The following is an 18,682-nucleotide window of genomic DNA, read 5'->3' on the forward strand; positions in this document are numbered from 1 at the left end:
GTATGAGCCTACTTTAATGTGTGATAAGAGATTTGTTGATCCAAAATGTTTCCATTTTGGAAGGGATGATTTTTCTTAAATAGTGGCTCATTTTAGGTATTAATTTAAAGAGATCTTAAGGGTATAGCATAAATGTATTTGGATTAAAAAATCACTATATGTAAAGTTATTTTTAAAGTCATCTATCTCTCCAAAGTTCCAAAGCTAAGAAGTGCAGTCCAGGTAATTATTAAAATATAAAGGTGTAATTATTTTCCTGTATGGCATCAGCCTCCATTTCTAGGTCAAGCTCCCATTTTTCTATAATCTCTCACAACTTTGTAGCTTTAGAACAGAAGGGGTAAAAGGTTGGGGGGTGGTGCTCCACAATTTTGAACGTTCAATACTGTAAATATCTTTCCATGAGTAGCCCTGAGAGTGATATAATTCTCAACTTTCTATTCTCTACCCTTCTATGTAAGAAATCATTCTTCAAGAAAACTAATATAAATGTAAAAAGAAGGAAAACAAGAGGAAAAAAACAGCAACAACAAAGAGATACTACGACATATTTTGGAAACAAAGAGTAATCCAATTTATTTTTGTTTCCTAAAACTTTCTCCCAGTAAAGCAGGCCTACTTATGGCCGAACCTATTTTAACTGGATTCAATTATATAATTTCTTGTGTTGTCTCAAAATCTCCATACACTGTTCAGTTTCAAGAGCAGTACACCAAAACAAGAAACTACTCACATCTACTTGCTCATCTTGTAAGTATTGTTTTATTTGGCTATTTCTTTTAAAATGTTATTAGATTGAAAATAGTATTTAAATTAAAATGTACTATGGGTCCTAAGGTTAAATAAAAAATTAATATTTTTCTAAATTAGAAAAAATTGAACTTATTAAATTCCAATTAAAAAAAAATCTTGATAGTTGAAACTCACGGAATGGCTAGAGTACCTTTTTCAAGGGCTCACCTCTGCTCCTGCAAATTGAGACCACTGGTTCCACCACACCCAACCACCTCCATGTTCAAATGCATATTAACCTTAGCTGTAATTTGAGGGGAAATATGCTCACCTTACACATTTTTCAAAAATATATTTTCATTTGTATATTGCTGATCGGTATCTTTGGCCTAAATTCTGTGTACCAGAGAAGCTAATTTATTGTTAGGTTTTTGGCTTAAATCCTCTATTCATTATGTCAGTGCAAACTTTTTTTTTTTTTCATATAACCCTCAGGGTTCAATGAAAAATAGATTTCCAAACATGCCCAACCTGCCAAACCGGAATAAAAGCTTCCAGTGGAAGCATCACGTTCCCCTGAAATAAAAGTGTTTTAGCTTGTGTGAGTGTATTTGACTCTTGAAAAGAAATGAGATCGTGTTTCATTTCAGGAAGATATATGCATCAGGTAAGAAACTAAAACAAATATACTTCCTATATTTAACTAAATACATGGCATGATATTTCAATTCAAATATATCATTGAGGCAAAGTAGCTCTTTAATTATGCTGTGATATGAAAATTGTAGATGAATTTAAAATCTGAATGAGTTTGTGCCATATTTTGAAACAGAAATATCCAGCTTGTAAATATTCCCTAAAATCTACAACCAGAAGATAGATCTTTCCTGAAAAAAAATGTATTCTTTCTTTTCCCCTTTCCCTCTGCCTCTTTCTTTCTCTCTCTCTCTCCAGCTAGCTGACACCACAGGTTGCATTTGATATCATACCATTTCATGAGAGCCTTGAGCTGATTATTTCATTCATGTCTGCTGATAGATTTTTCCTAGTGTAAACTTTTAGTGTCTTGAAGCTCGTGCCACTAGCCTGTAGATGGCATCCCCATGATGGCCCACAGAGAAAATTATTGTTAAATGGAAGGTGGAATTTCTTACTATATGGGATCCAAACTAGCAGCAACTCCTGCTGGAGAGAAGCTCTGTTCTATTTCCATTTTTCTCCCTCTGTGCTTCAATGAGCTATCTCTTTATTGGTAGCTCACTGAGGCCAGTGTGAACCTATTTTGTGTCTCAGTTGCCCCTTCTGTTCTCACCTGATGGACAATTCTATTTCTGATGCTTGGGATTAAAGTTAGAGAGAAGATATACCCTATTCTTTCAAGCTAATCATAATATATAACTTATATATAGTGATCACCTTTTTAAATGCATTAGCTAATGTAATTATTGCATATTAGGAAACAGACTCAGCGAGGTTAAGGAACACATACCACTCATGTTATTAAGAGCTTGGATTTTAATCAAGGTTTTCTTATTCCAACTTCAGGGCTCTTTCCATGACATGTTATTTGTTCTTTATGCATGTCTATCTGCCACCTGAACCAGGTGGAAAGCAAGTTTGTGAATTAAGCATAAGAAAATAGTGAGCATAAGAAAATAGCTCATCATAAGCGAGCTGGCCAAAAAAAAAAAAACCAACAACAACTGTTACCTCCTATAGAAAGGGTTCATAGTAAGTAGGGTGAGTCTTCACTGATTCACTGAAATAAACAAGATCCTGTGATGCCATTGTGAACCCCAAGGCTATGATTTCACTTTTTCTTCTGCCAGAGCTGGGATCATTTTGGTTGTGAGGAAGCCCTCTTCAAGTAAGCAAAATATGGTACAATTGTCTTAGAGGTTAGGAAAAAACTGGGATGAAGTAATCGTTTTCAATCTGGAAAAGCATTGCATTGTATTTCTAACTAAATTATTGCTGTTTTCCGAATGTGTGATCTGATGAAATCGTATACAGATAATCATAGCAAAAAAAGAATGATTAAATTATTTAGGCATAAAACCATTTTAACTGTTATCAGATCTTAGCAATAGACCTTTTATGACAAAATTTGTGCATTTTAAATTATTATGATTTAGTTTTCTGTTGTCTGAAATATTTTCAAGTTTTTCAGCTATAAAATAAGAGTGATGTGTATCTTTGAATTTCTTATGCAAAAATATGTATTTTTCTTAGCAACCTTATTTTTTATCTCAAAGTTTTTCTAATTTTATTGTAGTTTTTCTCTGGTTGAGTTATTTAAAAATGTTTCTTAAGTTTAAAAACATAAGTTCCCTTGTTAGTTATTTTTACTGATTTTGACTACTTTGGGGACAGAGAAAACAGTTTGTATAATACTGACTTTGAATTATATTAGAATTAGCCAAATATATGATCAATTTTCATAAGCCATCCTTGTCCTTAAAAAGAAGGTGTAAATTCCAATTATTGGATACAGTATCATATATGTTCATCGAATTAAGCTTATTAATTGTATATTTTTGACTGCTCTCTACAAATGATATGAGATCACTATTACTTCTATTATAAATGTGGTTATGTTAGTTTCTACTTGTAGCAGTATAAACTGTTGCCATTTAAATTTCAAATGAATGATTTTTAAGTGTGTATCTGTGATATGCACCTGATGAATTGAATTTTTACCTTATAAAGTATTCTTCTTTACCTCCTGAATTATTGTTTCCAATAGTTCTGTCTTTTTAATATAATGAGACACGTTTTATGTTGTTGTTGATATTATTAGAAATTGCCTGTGATACATTTTCTGTCTTTTTAATTTTAAGCAATACTTGTCCTTTCATTTCTGGTATATCTGTAACAAATCTCATTTAGCTTTTTTCTTAATAAAATATAACAATGTATAGATTTTATATGACATAACCAGACATTTGCATTTATATTTCTGATCTATAGCTTTGCATTTCTTCATGTTAGAGAACATTTATATTTGTGCTTCAGCTGAAGATAGGACAAGGAAAATGTTTGTCTTTAGCTGACTGAAATCAGTGCCCCCTTTTTCTCATCCTCTCTCCTCACTTATGGAACTTCCTCCAACTTGAATGATGTTTGTTGTTTTCATTCTTCTTCTTTTTCTACCAGTAGAAAATATATCCTCTATTATCTGAATATACATTTATTATCTGAAAATTTAACATGCATTCTTCAAAAATCAAAATTTATCTGTATCTGTACTTTCTCAGTACAAGAATTTTTAAAAGTTGGATTACTCAATCCCAATTTACATAGCATTATAGTCTAGTATTTAACAATATCTTACTCATTTTGCTTTCCAGATTAGAAGTTGTTATTATTGTTTATAAAAACACTAGTTCAGTTATCCATGTATTAACTACAATCGTCACTCACCTCCCCTTCCTGTATTTTCAGACCTTCCTGGGATAATTTTCCCTCCACTCTTAAGCGCATTCTTTAAAAATTTCCACTAATGGTAATGTTCTAGAGATAAACAGGTTATGAGAACACATTTTTACTTTGTTCTGCTTTTCGAAATGCTGTTTTGTTGAGTATTGGCTTACATTCTTCATCTAATTTTTTTCCCAAGATTATGTTGGCTTCCTCCTTTGTCGTGATAGTTTTTGCTTAGGTTCCATTATGATTACTTTTTTGTTATTATGCATCTTTGAATAGGAGTAATTTCTTTCTTTCCTGAGATGGTACTTTTTGGAGTACTGTATGTGATAACAAAAGAAGAAAATCAGCTGTGTGAGCAGACAGGCTGAATTCAGATCTATTGTTTCTGAGCACTTTCTCATCCACACTCTACCTTTTGAGAAAAATCTCTCTGGACATGTGGAGAAAAACCATCTCCCTGGCTCACAGTGCACAGTGTCTTCCGCAGATTGAGATCACCGTCATCACTCTTTTCTCCTCTGTCTTGCCAGACTAATAGCCTGCTGTAAAAGCCTGCATGGGACATCTGAACGCTTGCTCACTCAGCAAGCCTTTTCCTCCGTGATTTTGAGAATTGTCTTTCTTAGGGTCTTATGATAACATTCTCCTCTCATAGTACTGAAATAATTTTATAAGCATCAGCTTGATTATTGCATGGTTGTGTGTGTTTTTATATATTTGTATATACACATACATGGCTATTTATTCAAACTCCAAGGAGAAAAGACTTCTCTAGAATAATTAGTGGCAAATTTTTCTTTAATCTGTACTTCTGTCAGTTGGGCTCTGGTTAAATCCATTTCTCAAATATGTCCTTGATATTTGGTTTCTGATGTGAGAAAATTATTTTTTACATTTTAAGTATGTTCATTTATGCTTCATCATTTTAAGAAATTATGAATGAATATGAAATTATGAATGAATACAAAATTAAATGAAAAACAAGTGTTTTGTATGATTTATTGATAAACTACTTATTAAAGGATTCAATCTTTAGCAGATGGAAAAGGTAAACGTACAAAGTATAAATATAAAGTTAATATTAGTTAATAAATTGAGCTGAGCTGGTTATAAGATTCCAAAAGTTTCTATTAATTCATCTTAAAACGCACAAACACTTTTATCTGATTCATAAATGCCCATATCTATTATAACTTATGTAAAAATTTCAATAAAATGGTCTTGATGCTTTTAGCCTATAGTTTTCTGTTACTAATATTGCCTCCCTTGCTTTATTTTGTATGTCTGTGTGTGTGTGTCTGTGTAGGTGTGTATGTTTGAGTGATATATTTGGCAATACTTTTAACTTTGCTTTCATATATTATGGATTTCTGTCACAAAAACTATATAATAGAAAATTTATATTTGCATAATGTTTTTCATCTTATTAACTGCTTATATTTTTCATCATTAGAGATGTAATTGATCGCACAGGGCCCATTCTCTTTGCTATTCTTAAAACATACTTTTAATTTCCTATATTCCTGTTGAATATAATGTAGATGTTATCACATTTTGATTCCTCTAGCGTTTTGGAAAATATGCACAATATTTTTCTCCAACTAATAGGTCTGTAATACTTACCAACTATATATATACAAACAAATATATATGAACTAAAAAATCATTGGTGGAAAGAAAACAGCATATTTTATCCCCTTTTCTCTTGTAAGACAGAAAATTTAACATACCCTTCAGTTTTAGTTGAAATATAATCTAGGATTCTTCATCTAGCTTATTAATATGGAGGAATTGTTTAAATCATTAACTTGTATTTCCAATCATTATTTAGGCCTAGTCAATCTTAACTAATTTTTAAATAGTTATTATTAGTTCCTATTTTTGAGTTCTTATTTTGATTAAAATTTTGTGGCCTGATTCACATTACTCATTAGAAATGCACAAAGGTTTGTGAGCACTTACATATGTTCAAATATGTTTTAGTGGCTCTCACATACAAAAGAAAAATTGAATGCTTGTTATAGAACATATTTACCTTTAGAACTAGGTAGACATAGTTCCATTATCTTAAGGCAGTTTGTCTTTAAAGGTAAAGTATATGTCCAGACAGATTTTTCTTTCTCTTCCTTTTTCTCCCTCCTATCTTCCTCTCTCCCTCCCTCCCTTATTCCTCCTCCTCCTTCTTCTCTTCCTTTTCTTCTTGTTGAGTAAATGCTTTATTGTTAAAATTTCACAATAGACATATATTTTCTAGTTATGTATATATGTGTCATATACATATGCAGATATCATAGGCATATTCAGGGTTTTTTGGCTATCTTCAATGTTGGTTGTTTCTACTTTTACTGATTATTTTCAGGATTTTCATAATATAGTAATGGTTCTCCTTTCTATGAAAGTTACAATTGTAGAATCACTTCTTATTCATTTCTATCACTTATTCTTCTTATTCTGTATTCATAGTGTTTTTCAATTTTATTTCAAAATTTAGTTTTCTGATGTATCAATTCTGCTTTAAGTAATATTTTAAATATGTGACTGAATTTTCAAGTTCTTCACATCTCAGTATTTCATTAAGCTCTATTTCATTGACAACTCCCTCTTTTTCAATTTCTTCTCTTTTTTTCATTTTGTCTTACTACTTTTTAATTTTATACATTATTTAATAGAGTACATGATTTCTTAATTTTATAAATCACAACTACTGATTTTGTAATAATTACTTAGTTATACGTAGCATATATTTTCAAAGTAATATCTTCTTTACTGTCTTGATAAGCGTTCGCTTTATTTCTTGCAGAATATTTCCACATTTATATTAACATATTTTTCCTAATTACTCATCCATCGATGACTCATAAACAATGTCTGTGGCTCATCCTGTCTGGTTCCTCTCATTATTTACCTGTTAGAGCATGCTTCTCAGATTTTCAGCTAAAGGGATGGTAAATATGAACAGACTTCATCTGATTTCTGGTCACTGGTAGTCACTTAATATCTCTAAATTCTGTACTTCATCTATATTGCTTTCATTGTCTGATTGACTATTTTGAGAAGGTATACCTATCTAGCTAATTCTAACCAATATATAGTCCCTCTTTTGCCAGAAGTGGTCTGTTTTCTTACCCTCTCATGGCATTTTTTTCTATCTCAAATATTTATTCCCCGTTCCTACATGAGGCAAAACAAATGCGCAGTCACCATTGACTTAGCATTTTGCATTAATGCAAATTTTAGTCTTAGAAAGCATGTATAAAGCTAAGTGGCATGTGGCTCTGGTTGCTACTGAAAGGTGTTGCTGTGGAGTGGAACAACCTTTTCAGGGTGGTGGAGGGAATTGATAAGACCTTACATCTCCCAATCAGGTAGTAGCAGAAAAATGAGTCATCTCTTTACCATTTTCTCAGGCTGGCTTATTTATTCTCCTTCAGATACCAAGCAAGTGCCAGCCAGTACATGTGGATTTTTTCCTTCCATTTCTGTTTAATCTGTTTTGACTTACATATGATAAAAATTTAATTGACTGAATGGATGTCAGTCTTTGTGGCTGGTAATGCTATATTACGAAAGTTTTGTTTGCTTTCCCAATTTATCTTTGCTTAACTTTTTGAGTCATGTTACCAGCCAGATACCATTCTACAGCAAGTCAACTGTATTGACGTCAAATACCTTGATTGTTATTGTTATTAATATTATTCTAAGATTAGAGATATCACTAGGGATATCATTTCCTAAAACCACAGTCTATTTGACCAACTTTTGATTTTATAATTTGTAACTTTTCTCAACTTGTTACAAAGCTTTCAGAATTTGTTCACCTATCGGTTCTTTCATTCAGCTTTCCTATACTAATTCATTTAACTCTAACACTACTTTGATTTTTAGATGAATTCTCACTGTTGTATTTCCTATGCTGTGAATCATATGACATAATTCAGATACTTGTTTTAAATAGTGAAAATAAAATGTGGCTATTCAAACAGTGCATATTAGCCATATTTTAAAAAGCAATTTTCTGTGGTATACATCATTATGTGTGTGCTGTCTTCTCAGAAGCATTAAAATTGCCAATTATTCACCTTATTATTGATTTTACCTATATTTTCCTTTTAAAAAATTTTTAGATCTTTCTCTAAATCATATTTAAATCATATATATCATTCACTATAACAATAACTTTGTCAAAGATTTAGTCAAAACTTAGATTTTTTTCCTTCCTTCCTTCCTTCCTTCCTTCCCTCCTCTCTTTCTTTCTCTTTCTCTCTTTCTTTCTCACTTTCCTTCCTTCCCTCCCTCCCTCTTTCTTTTCTTTTCCTTTCTTTTCTTTTCTTTTCTTTTCTTTTCTTTTCTTTTCCTTTCTTTCTTTTTTGAAACAGAGTCTCATTCTGTCACCCAGGCTGGAGTACAGTGGTGCATATCAGTGCACCAACCTCCACCTCTCGGGTTCAAATAATTCTCATGCCTCAGCCTCCCAAATAGCTGGGATTACAGGTGTGTGCCACCATGCCTGGCTAATTTTTTTATTTTTAGTAGAGATGGGGTTTTGCCACGTTGGCCAGGCTGATCTCAAACTCCTGGCCTTGTCTATTCACTTGCCTCGGCCTCCCAAAGTGCTAATATTACAGACGTGGGCCACCACCTCTGGCTGAAACTTAGATTTCTTAGGAAATCTAAATCTTAGGAACCTATTTCCTCATGCTAACAATTACATTAATATTAAACACCATTAAGTAGGTATTTGTTCATATTTTTGATATTTTGAATAATTAATTCATCTATAAATTTTATTTTTTTGGTGAAGAACATCCACATATTTCTAGCCACTAGAACAGCAATAGATACACTGGGGTATGTATAATTTTTCTCCCCTCTCCTGCATCTGGGCAGAGGGCAATAATGGAGCATTACTTCCCATAAGTTTTGCTCATCCATACAAATTTTCTCAAACTATTTCCTGGACAGTGACTACCATGTAATGACATTTCATTTAAGAGCAAAAACTATTTACCATTTTAGTTTCAGCACAATATTAGAGTTCTCCAAAGAAGAAACTATTATGAAATTATTTGTTTCTGCTACTTATTTCTATTCACAGTCAAATATTTATAAAAACAAGGGTAATCTTTTGCATGAATGGAAAATTTTGCTGCATTATATTGGTAACTAACAATAAAGCTTATGCCAAATGGAAATAAAATTGACAATATACATTCTTTCATTATTATTATCTGTTAAAATATGTAGAATCAGTTAAATAAAATAGACAAAAATTAATGGATTAAGGGATACATACAAATAGTAATTATAAAATGATATGGCTATTATTTGTCAGACACTGACAAGTTACTCTGTTTTTTTTTTTGTTTGTTTTGTTTTTATTTTTATTTTATTTTATTTTTAAAATGGAATCTCACTCTGTTGCCCAAGCTGGAGTGCAGTGGCAGGATCTCAGCTCACCGTAACCTCCACCTCCAGGGTTCAAACAATTATCCTGCTTCAGTCTCCTGCATGGCTGTGATTTTAGGTGCACACCACTATGCCTGGCTAATTTTTGTAGTTTTAGTAAAGACAGGGTTTCTCCACATTGGCCAGGCTGGTCTTGAACTCCTGACCTCAGGTAATCTGCCTGCCTCAGCCTCCCTAACTACTGGGATTACAGTTGTGAGCCACTGCTCCTGGTCCCACAAGTTACTCTTATACAGTACTTATTATCACTATGGAAGGTAGTTATTAATATCTTTATTTTTATTAGTAATGAATTTTAGATGTTAGAAATGTTTATTAGTTTGCCCAAAGTCGTGTAGCAATTAATGAAGAATAAAGATGAAACTCTCTTGAGCCCATCTTTTTTTTTCCCATTAACCCCTGTTACCTTTCACTAAATGGTGCTGAAATTCTGCTTTAGTTTTGTAGAATTATGTTGAGCTTAGGGAATAACATTAAATGTGGCCCAAGGACTACTATGTTTTCCAGGCAAATATTTAATGGCTTAGTTCCCAAGGGAGGAGTTCAAAGCAGTCCAAATGGATTTGGACCAGTATGGCTAGCTATACAATGATCTATAGTTTTACTCTAATTCTAAATAATTTAAAATCACAGAAAACAGTCTATTGTGAGTACCTTATGATTCAAATATATAATACTTCATAAATATAAATCCTCTTAAGGAATGGTTTCATATTCTAAAAATGTAACTTTGACATGCCTGAAGTTGTTTCCTAACATACCAACTCATTCTATCATTAAAATCTATACATTTTTAAAAGGCATTTAAATTAAATACATAATTTTAAGAACTACACCTGAATTGATTAACATTTTTTTCCCACAAAAGCAAGAAGAGTGACAGAATCTCAATTTGTAAAATGTACAGAGGGACACATTCTTTTCACTTGAGATTTAATCTAGGCAATATGCTTTGCTGATTTTTTAGGCTTCCTTTACCTCCTTTAGTAAGAAACAGTTGGCTCTCTCTCAGGACTGTTTTTTTGCAACACTCTAGTTGAAGCTATTCATTGTCCCATGCTCGACATACCAAGGGACAGGAGACAGGCGAACATTCTTCTAAATGGCTGTTGACTTACCACGTCGCTCCTTTTCAACACAGTGTAAAATTCCACCTTAGAGTCCCAGGCATCCTTCTCTACTGCCCTATGTCTCCTCTACTTGTTGACCTCCCCGACCTTGTTCCTCCACATCTGTTAGAGACTTTCCTGCTAGTTGCGCTCGGCTCAGCATTTTCTTTTCACATTCTAACTCCAGCTTTCCCAGAGAACTTCAAAGCCATTCAAACATGATTTTTCTAAATAAGGTCATTTATTCCTTTTAGTAATAAAATACTCATGTTTTTCCCTAGGTCCGTGACAAACAAAATAAGAGACTGCATTTCCAGCCTTACTATTGTTGTACTTTCAAGGCAAGGAGAAGTGAGCAGAAGTGATATATGCAGTTCTCAATCAGAACCACAAGTGGACAAAGCGAGACAACAGTGGTACATTATATTTCTCCTACCTCTCAGACCATTCTGTACTTTTCTTTTTGGGGTCTATCCGTTATTTACCAATTGTCTTTTATACTGAAATTTCATTCTCATATTGCTATCTCTTCTTAATCTCCTAAACTTCTTTAAACAAGGCTTATGGAATAAACCATAAGATCTGTCACTTCAATTTAAGAGCCACATGTAACAACTGCTTACTCAGCATCTTCATGTAGATTTTGTGCAAGTCCTTCAGTTTCATACATCCAATGAATCACACTACCTAATACTTTTTAAATTTGTGACATTAGAAACTACACAAAATCAAGGTACAGCTTAATGTTCTATTAGAAACTGAACAACCTTGTAATCACCTCCCATGTCAAGAAATTTCCTACCACCCAGAAAGCCCTGCTTACTCTACCAGACACAATGTCCTTTCTCTCACAAGAGTAAACACTCTTCTGATATCACTTCTCTAATTTCGTATATAATTTCATCAAGCAAATTTGTATTCCTAAATTGTATGGCTTTATTTTCCTTTATTTTGTGGAGTAGGTATTTTTAAGTCTTTTTTAATTAATGTATTTCCTCTTAGTTTTTTTTTTCTAGAAATCTACTTGTTAAAGAAACCGTATTATATTTTTCCATACAGATTTTCAGCTGATTGAGTTTGACATGTCCCTCTGACCTCTATCTTTCCTGGGCATTGGTATTTGAATCTAGTGGCTTAGTCAAATATATTCAACTTAGAATATTTGGCAAGACTTCTTCATGGTAGTTTTGAATTCTTTATCAGGAAACACAAAATGCCTGGCCGCCTCTCTTTTTGTGATAAAAGCAGTCACCAATGCTTGATGCCTAGTTTTTATAATTCATTAATTACGATAAAATATTGATAATGTAATTTCATTAGTTTATTTATTTATTTCTCTTCTACAAAGAGAAACTTTGCCTCATCTATTACTTAGTTATCCAGTGACAGTTTTATTTTAGTAATGACAAAATAAATATTTGATTGTACACTTTATTAACCCTGCCTTGTACAAAGACAATTAATTCATTGTGCGTGAATGTGTGTCATGTGAATTCATATATATAAACACATTTGATATGTTTTAATCCATTTTGATTGTTATGCTTATTGGCCAGTAAAAGCCTCTTCAAGTTAGCTCACAGGTTTTACTGATATACCTTTGTATTCTTTGATATCTTTCTTACTAACTTGAGTCACAGGACATCCCAGCTCATCATATACATTATCTGCCCAAACCTGAAATCAACTGGCCCTCCAAGCAACCTTGCTTTCTTTTACTGGGAAATGATGTTTCAGTAACACAATCTGAATGTGAGGAATGTTCATTGTGCTGAAATGAACAGTATTTCTAGACCTTCCAGGGAACAAATTTATAAGAAATCACACACACACACACACACACATACACACACACACACACACAGAGAGAGAGAGAGAGAGAGAGACAAAGAGAGAGAGAGATTTTTAAACATCGTGAGTTCATGCTGATACTTTCAATTCTAATGTGTACTACAGAGAATAGTGGTTCTCCAGGGTACTGGGGATGCTACAATTACTCATTTTTAAAATCCAGCATTCCATAAAAAATATTATGAAGATAAAAATTCTAGGACAGTCATTTATATGATTAATAAACAGTTTTATTTAAAATGTATACATTATTTTCATGTCCTCCACCTTTTATTAAAATTGAACTGTGTCTATGTTGTCAGTGCAGATAGTCATATAAAACTGTCTTCAATATGTCACTCATCTGTCCGAGGTTTCCAAGCTAATATGGTGAAACCCCATCTCTACTAAAAATACAAAAAATTAGCCAGGTGCGGTGGCACACACCTGTAGTCCCAGCAACTCAGGAGGCTGAGGCAGGAGAATCGCTTGAACCAGGGAGGCGGAGGTTGCAGTGAGCCAAGATCACGCCACTGCACTCCAACGTGGGCGACAGAACAACACTCCATCTCAAAAAACAAAAAACAAACGAACAAACAAAAACAACAAAAAACATATTAGATATTTAATTATCAACAACAGTCTTTATGTTGATATAGCTTTGTCATTTTGATTGTCTGAAGCTTGTTCTCTAGTATTTATTAATAAAAGTCCATAAGAACAATATTTCCTGAATTCTTGCATGTTTCCTGAGTTCCTGAGTGATGTCAGTTTGAGAAGCTTTAATTTTGAAGTCAGTTTATGCCCTTGGTTCAATTTTCTTTTCTTGAATACCTAAAATCTATCGCAGTATTTTCTTCTGGCACGAGGTTTTGCTGCCAAAAAGCCTGGTGACAATTATCTTTCCCATAAAGTTATAAGACCATGTTGGTCTTTTTCACTGCTGTGACTCATGACATAGTACTTTGTTTATAACAAAATGCCTTGTCATGTCTTCACCTTTCTTCTTCATCTTTGTCCTTTTATATTCCACATCTTCTATTTTTCTTATTCCTGTTTTTTTTTTCCTTCCTATTTTTGGCCTTGACTTTGCCAAACTGATATCCTCTGTATGGACACCAATTTAAGGACCTCCTCTTCCTCTTCTCAGACCTGTCAGAAAAACTGTTACTTCCTTCAAGTTAGCTTAGGAGTCTTCTATTCTTGAAATCTTACCCAACCCACTTCGACATATTGAAATCTTCTTTTCCTAATTACTTTGCTTACAGTTTTAATGTAAAAAAAATTTCTCTGAGAAACAAATAATTTTTGAAAATAATTGTCTAGTTCTCTCATTCATTACTAAGAGAATACTCAGTAAAACAAGACTTAAACAGAGGAGGGGGATCTACATATTTGTTGCAGTAGACAGAGAAAACAGTAGCCACTATCTTCTGATCAGTAAAAGTTCTCATTGTCCTGGAATTCTCTTCAGAATAGATTTCTCGGACAATAATCGAATTATTATTATTTCTTCCTCAAAAGCTACTAGGTGGTACTTATGCAGCCCCTAGTGAAGTGTCGTATTTCAAGGACTATCAGGATTCAGTCTGTGGGTTTCCTTCACTCCCCATGACTTTCTCTGAAGCAGGTTTTATTCCCACAAAGTCATTTACCACAAAGTTGTTATGTGAAAACAGGAGGCTTTTTATTGTCTTATTTACTCCTAAGAAACACTCAGGTGCATTGAGTGAATTACTGATTCAACTGCTTTATTATATTTAAATTTGAATATTTAACAATGCCTAGGAATCAAAACATTCTTGAAACCAGGTCTCAATGTCCTGCACAAAATTATCTTCGACATACTGCACATTCTAAATAAAAACATACCCAACATATAGATCTCAAATATTTTCTTCATGAATTTGACCTTTACTTTTTCTAAGGCAAAATAAGCTTATCAATATTCTATATGAAATTCTACAAATAAAATACAACCTGTGTCTCTTAAAGTGATTTCTATATTGTAGTGTAATATAAATTTGTATCTGTGAACTACTTGAGGGCCAGAGCTGTATTTTACATTTTTTTGTATCTTTTTTATTCCAAGTTCTCTGTACAGTGCTTGACATACATACTTACAAACAGTTACTGAATAAACAAGTGTGCAAATGAGTAATAGGTTGTGAATAAATAAATGTATTTATTCAAGTCAATATCTCTCAAAAATGAGAATAAATGATAGCTTTGAATTTTCCATATGCAAGAAACTTTAGGCTGTTTAATGAGAAGTGAAACTTCTGTAAGATTATACGTGAATAAGAAAACATCAATTGTTCACATAAAAGGGCAGCTGATGGAGACCGTTTAAAGATTAATATTTTCCCTCAGCACCTCATCTTCACTTAAATAAAAATAATATCAGAGCTGATGTAAATAATAAAATGTTTATCTTATCACTCAATTCCAAATTAGAAATGAAAAAAGTGAGGTAATGTAAATAATAAAAGATCTATCTATCATCTATCTATCTATCTATCTATCTATCTATCTATCTATCTATATGTTTGGTTCTTGCCTTTGTATTTGTACACCAAATCAAACTGAGGAAGGTCAGATTTATGTCTTGCTGAAGTATGATTTTCTGTGTGTGTCTGTGTAATATATACACTTGGCTCAGCATGTGAGAAGAGACTTGGGAATTGGTTGAGAAGATGAAAAGAGACTTGGGAATTTCCAAATATCCTTCCAGCTTATAGTACTCTCAGTAACCAGGTCAGCAGCCATTGTTACAGACTTCCCTTTCACCTCACTAAAAATACAGATGATTTAGCTCAATTGGCATTGATTCATTCTGTCTTGGCACAATCTCTATCTCCTATGACATTTATATAAATTAAAACACTGGTGAATTTTATACTCCTAAAATTTGTTATCTGAAATAAAGATCATTTTTATTTAGTCCCATAATTTATTTCTTTCATACTCTTCTCATCTTTCTCCTGTAGATATACTTAGTAATGTGGTCAGAACTTTTTGGATCAAGAACAAATGTTTTCAGAAAGGTTCCTTTTCTTCTTTGTTCTATTGTAAGTAAATATTTTTGTTCCTAATCTGAACATTGGAGCTATTTGAATGATACTTATACGTTTGTAGATTTAAAAACTAGAAGCAGCTGGTAGGGGCTGTCCTTTTTCTGAGAGGTGCCAAAATTTTGTCTGTACTTTCTCTTTGAAGCCAGATAAGTAATTAATCCTCAACAGAAACTGACCTCTTGCAAGTTGAACTGAATAGATGGTTATAAGAAGTGTAGCACACTAAGGAGTTGTCATTAATAATGCCACCTTTCAAATATCACTGTTTGAATTGAGCTGATCTTTCCAACCAAAAATAGAGAGCTGTTCTTTATGTGGTCTTCTATACTTATTCTAGTCTCTGATTTTCCAGTTAATTTAGGAAATATCCCTTTCAGTTTGTATATTGTATTTATCTTCTATTGCTGCTATAATGAATTATCACAAACTTTGTGGCTTAGAGCAACACGTTTATTATGTTTCAGTTCTGTAAGTCAGAAGTCCAACATTGGTCCCATTGTGCTAAGATTAAGATTTCATCAGGGCTGTATTCCTTTCTGGAGACTCCAAGGGAGAGTTCCCTTGACCTTTCCAGATTCTAGAGGCTTATTTTCTTAGCCGTGTGACTCCTTTCTTCATCTTCAAAGCCAGCAAAAGTGGATTCAATCTTCACATCACAGCAGTCTGATCTCTTCTGCCTCCTTCTACCATTTTAAGGATCCTTGTGATTATACTGGGTCCAGTAGGATAATCTTTCTATTTTAATGTCAGCTAATTAGGAAACATAATTTTATCTGCAGCCTTAAATCCTCTTTGCCAGGTAACTTATGATGGTAACAGGTTCCAGGGATTAAAATATGGGAATACTTAAGGGAACACAGTTTTGCCTACCAAGTACATTTTCCATAGTTCTGGAGTCGAGTTTTACTTAAATCAGTGACTCACAGACATGCCTTCTCAAATATGTCACAAATGCTGTTAAACTACATGTATAGTTGTTTCAAACTCAAAATGTATGACTTTTAATTATTTTATACATTACTTCATAATGCAAAATGCAAACATTTATTGGCTGGAACTCAATAACATTTTATTTGTTTATAAACTAAGAAATATTGTAGCTTCTAGAATATGATGGCAAAAAGAAGATTGAAAATTATTAGAAATTTCTTAACACAACCAAATTTAATATTGAGAAATGGATCTGGAAGAGGTTGTGTTTTTATTACATTTTCAATATAAAAAGGTGTTTCTCATTCTCCTTTATCTCATGATAATGAAATTTTTTCAAACAGTCTTCTAACCCATTTCAAGCTTGCTATGAGAAGTACTTGAAAAAAATTGTTGTTGTTAATAAAAATTAAAAAGTTTTTAACCCTTTTTAGTGGAGATAGTTGAGTTGAGTTAATGCTCTGTTTCAGGGCCGAAATCCAGACATGCTCTAGATGTCATCCTAGTATGTCATGTTCACTCATGTGCTTCCTTTAACCCCTGTTTATAATAAATCTGTGAACATAAACTCAAGCCTTAGATAAGTTAATACACTTTTTTGTTCCTCAGTTTCCTCATTTGTTCAGTGGTAGTTATAATATTATATATCTGACAGCATGAAGTGAGAAATAAATATGTCAAAACATGTACATAGCTACATATATATAAAGCGTTAGCACAGAGTAGGTGCTCAAAGAATGTTAAGTATCATTATTATTAACAATAACATGATGGTCCAGCATAATGGAATCTTTAATTTCAGCATCAGACCATTGATACCTTATTTAAAGAACTTCCTGTGGATCTATAAAATTTAAAAAACTCAAGGTTTTGGAAACACCAAATATTGTAAAAGTCACTTTGATGTAGCTACATTTACCGTAATAAACTAAAAGGAGCAAGTCAAGCTAAGAAAGAGTGGAACAGAATATTGAGTCTTGTTGTCAAAATTGAAGTCACACCTGCCGAAAAATTCTGAGTTCCACGACAGACGGTTGAAGGAGTACAATTTGCTGTAATGAAACATAGCTCACACTACAAATATAAAAAGAAAAACTGCCATTCCTAAGAAGGGGGTTTCAGGTAGATAATAATACAGCTACGTGACTCATGAATTCTTATAATAGCTTTTTTTTTTGCTGCATTGATTTTTATTTATTAAGCATTTAAAAAATTACAGTTTTGCTTCATGAGGTATACATAGGGGAAGTAAAATTTTACCTTTATGTTTTCAGGATTTTTTTTAAAATTGTACTTTAGGTTCTGGGGTACATGTGCAGATCATGTAAGGTTGTTGCACAGGTACATACATGGCAAGGTGACTTGCTGCCTCCATTCCCCCATCATCTATATCCGGCATTTCTCCCCATGTTATCCCTCCCACCCTCCCCAACACCTGTCAGTCCCCTAGACCCCCCTCAACTGACCACAGTGTGTGATGCTTCCCTCCCTGTGTCCATGTGTTCCCATTGTTCAACACCCGCCTATGAGTGAGAACATACGGTGTTTGATTTTCTGTTTTTGTATCAGTTTGATGAGAATTATAGTTTCCAGATTTATCCATGTCCCTGCAAAGGATACAAACTTATTGTTTTTTATGACTATGTAGTATTCCATGGTGTATATGTGCCACATTTTCTTTGTCCAGTCTATCATTGATGGGCATTTGGGTTGGTTCCAGGTCTTTGCTATTGTGAACAGTGCTGCAATGAACATACATGTGCATGTGTCTTTATAATGGAACAATTTATAATCCTTTGGGTATATACCCAGTAATGGGATTGCTGGATCAAATGGAATTTCTATTTCTAGATCCTTGAGGAATCGCCACACTGTCTTCCACAATGGTTGAACTAATTTATACTCCCACCAACAGTGTAAAAGTATTCCTATTTCTCCACATCCTCTCTAGCATCTGTTGTCTCCAGATTTTTTAATGACTGACATTCTAACTGGTGTGAGATGGTATCTCAATGAGATTTTGATTCGCACTTCTCTAATGACCAGTGATGATGAGCATTTTTTCATGTTTGTTGTCCTCATATATGTCTTCTTTTGAAAAGTGTCTGT

At 33.1% G+C, this 18,682-nt stretch overlaps 1 protein-coding gene across 1 annotated transcript in view; it reads left to right on the forward strand.

Annotated features, from left to right (window-relative positions):
* Positions 1-1,321: 1,321 nt before the first annotated feature.
* PIK3C2G (phosphatidylinositol-4-phosphate 3-kinase catalytic subunit type 2 gamma) overlaps positions 1,322-18,682 on the forward strand; it is a 395,898-nt gene continuing 378,537 nt past the window's right edge. The window contains exon 1 of the mRNA XM_017528884.2: positions 1,322-1,399. The gene's annotated coding sequence lies outside the window, so the exon portion shown is untranslated. The remainder of the gene's footprint in view (positions 1,400-18,682) is intronic.

This window comes from Cebus imitator, unplaced genomic scaffold (genome assembly GCF_001604975.1).
Source record: "Cebus imitator isolate Cc_AM_T3 unplaced genomic scaffold, Cebus_imitator-1.0 Scaffold2, whole genome shotgun sequence".
Lineage (NCBI taxonomy): Eukaryota > Metazoa > Chordata > Mammalia > Primates > Cebidae > Cebus > Cebus imitator.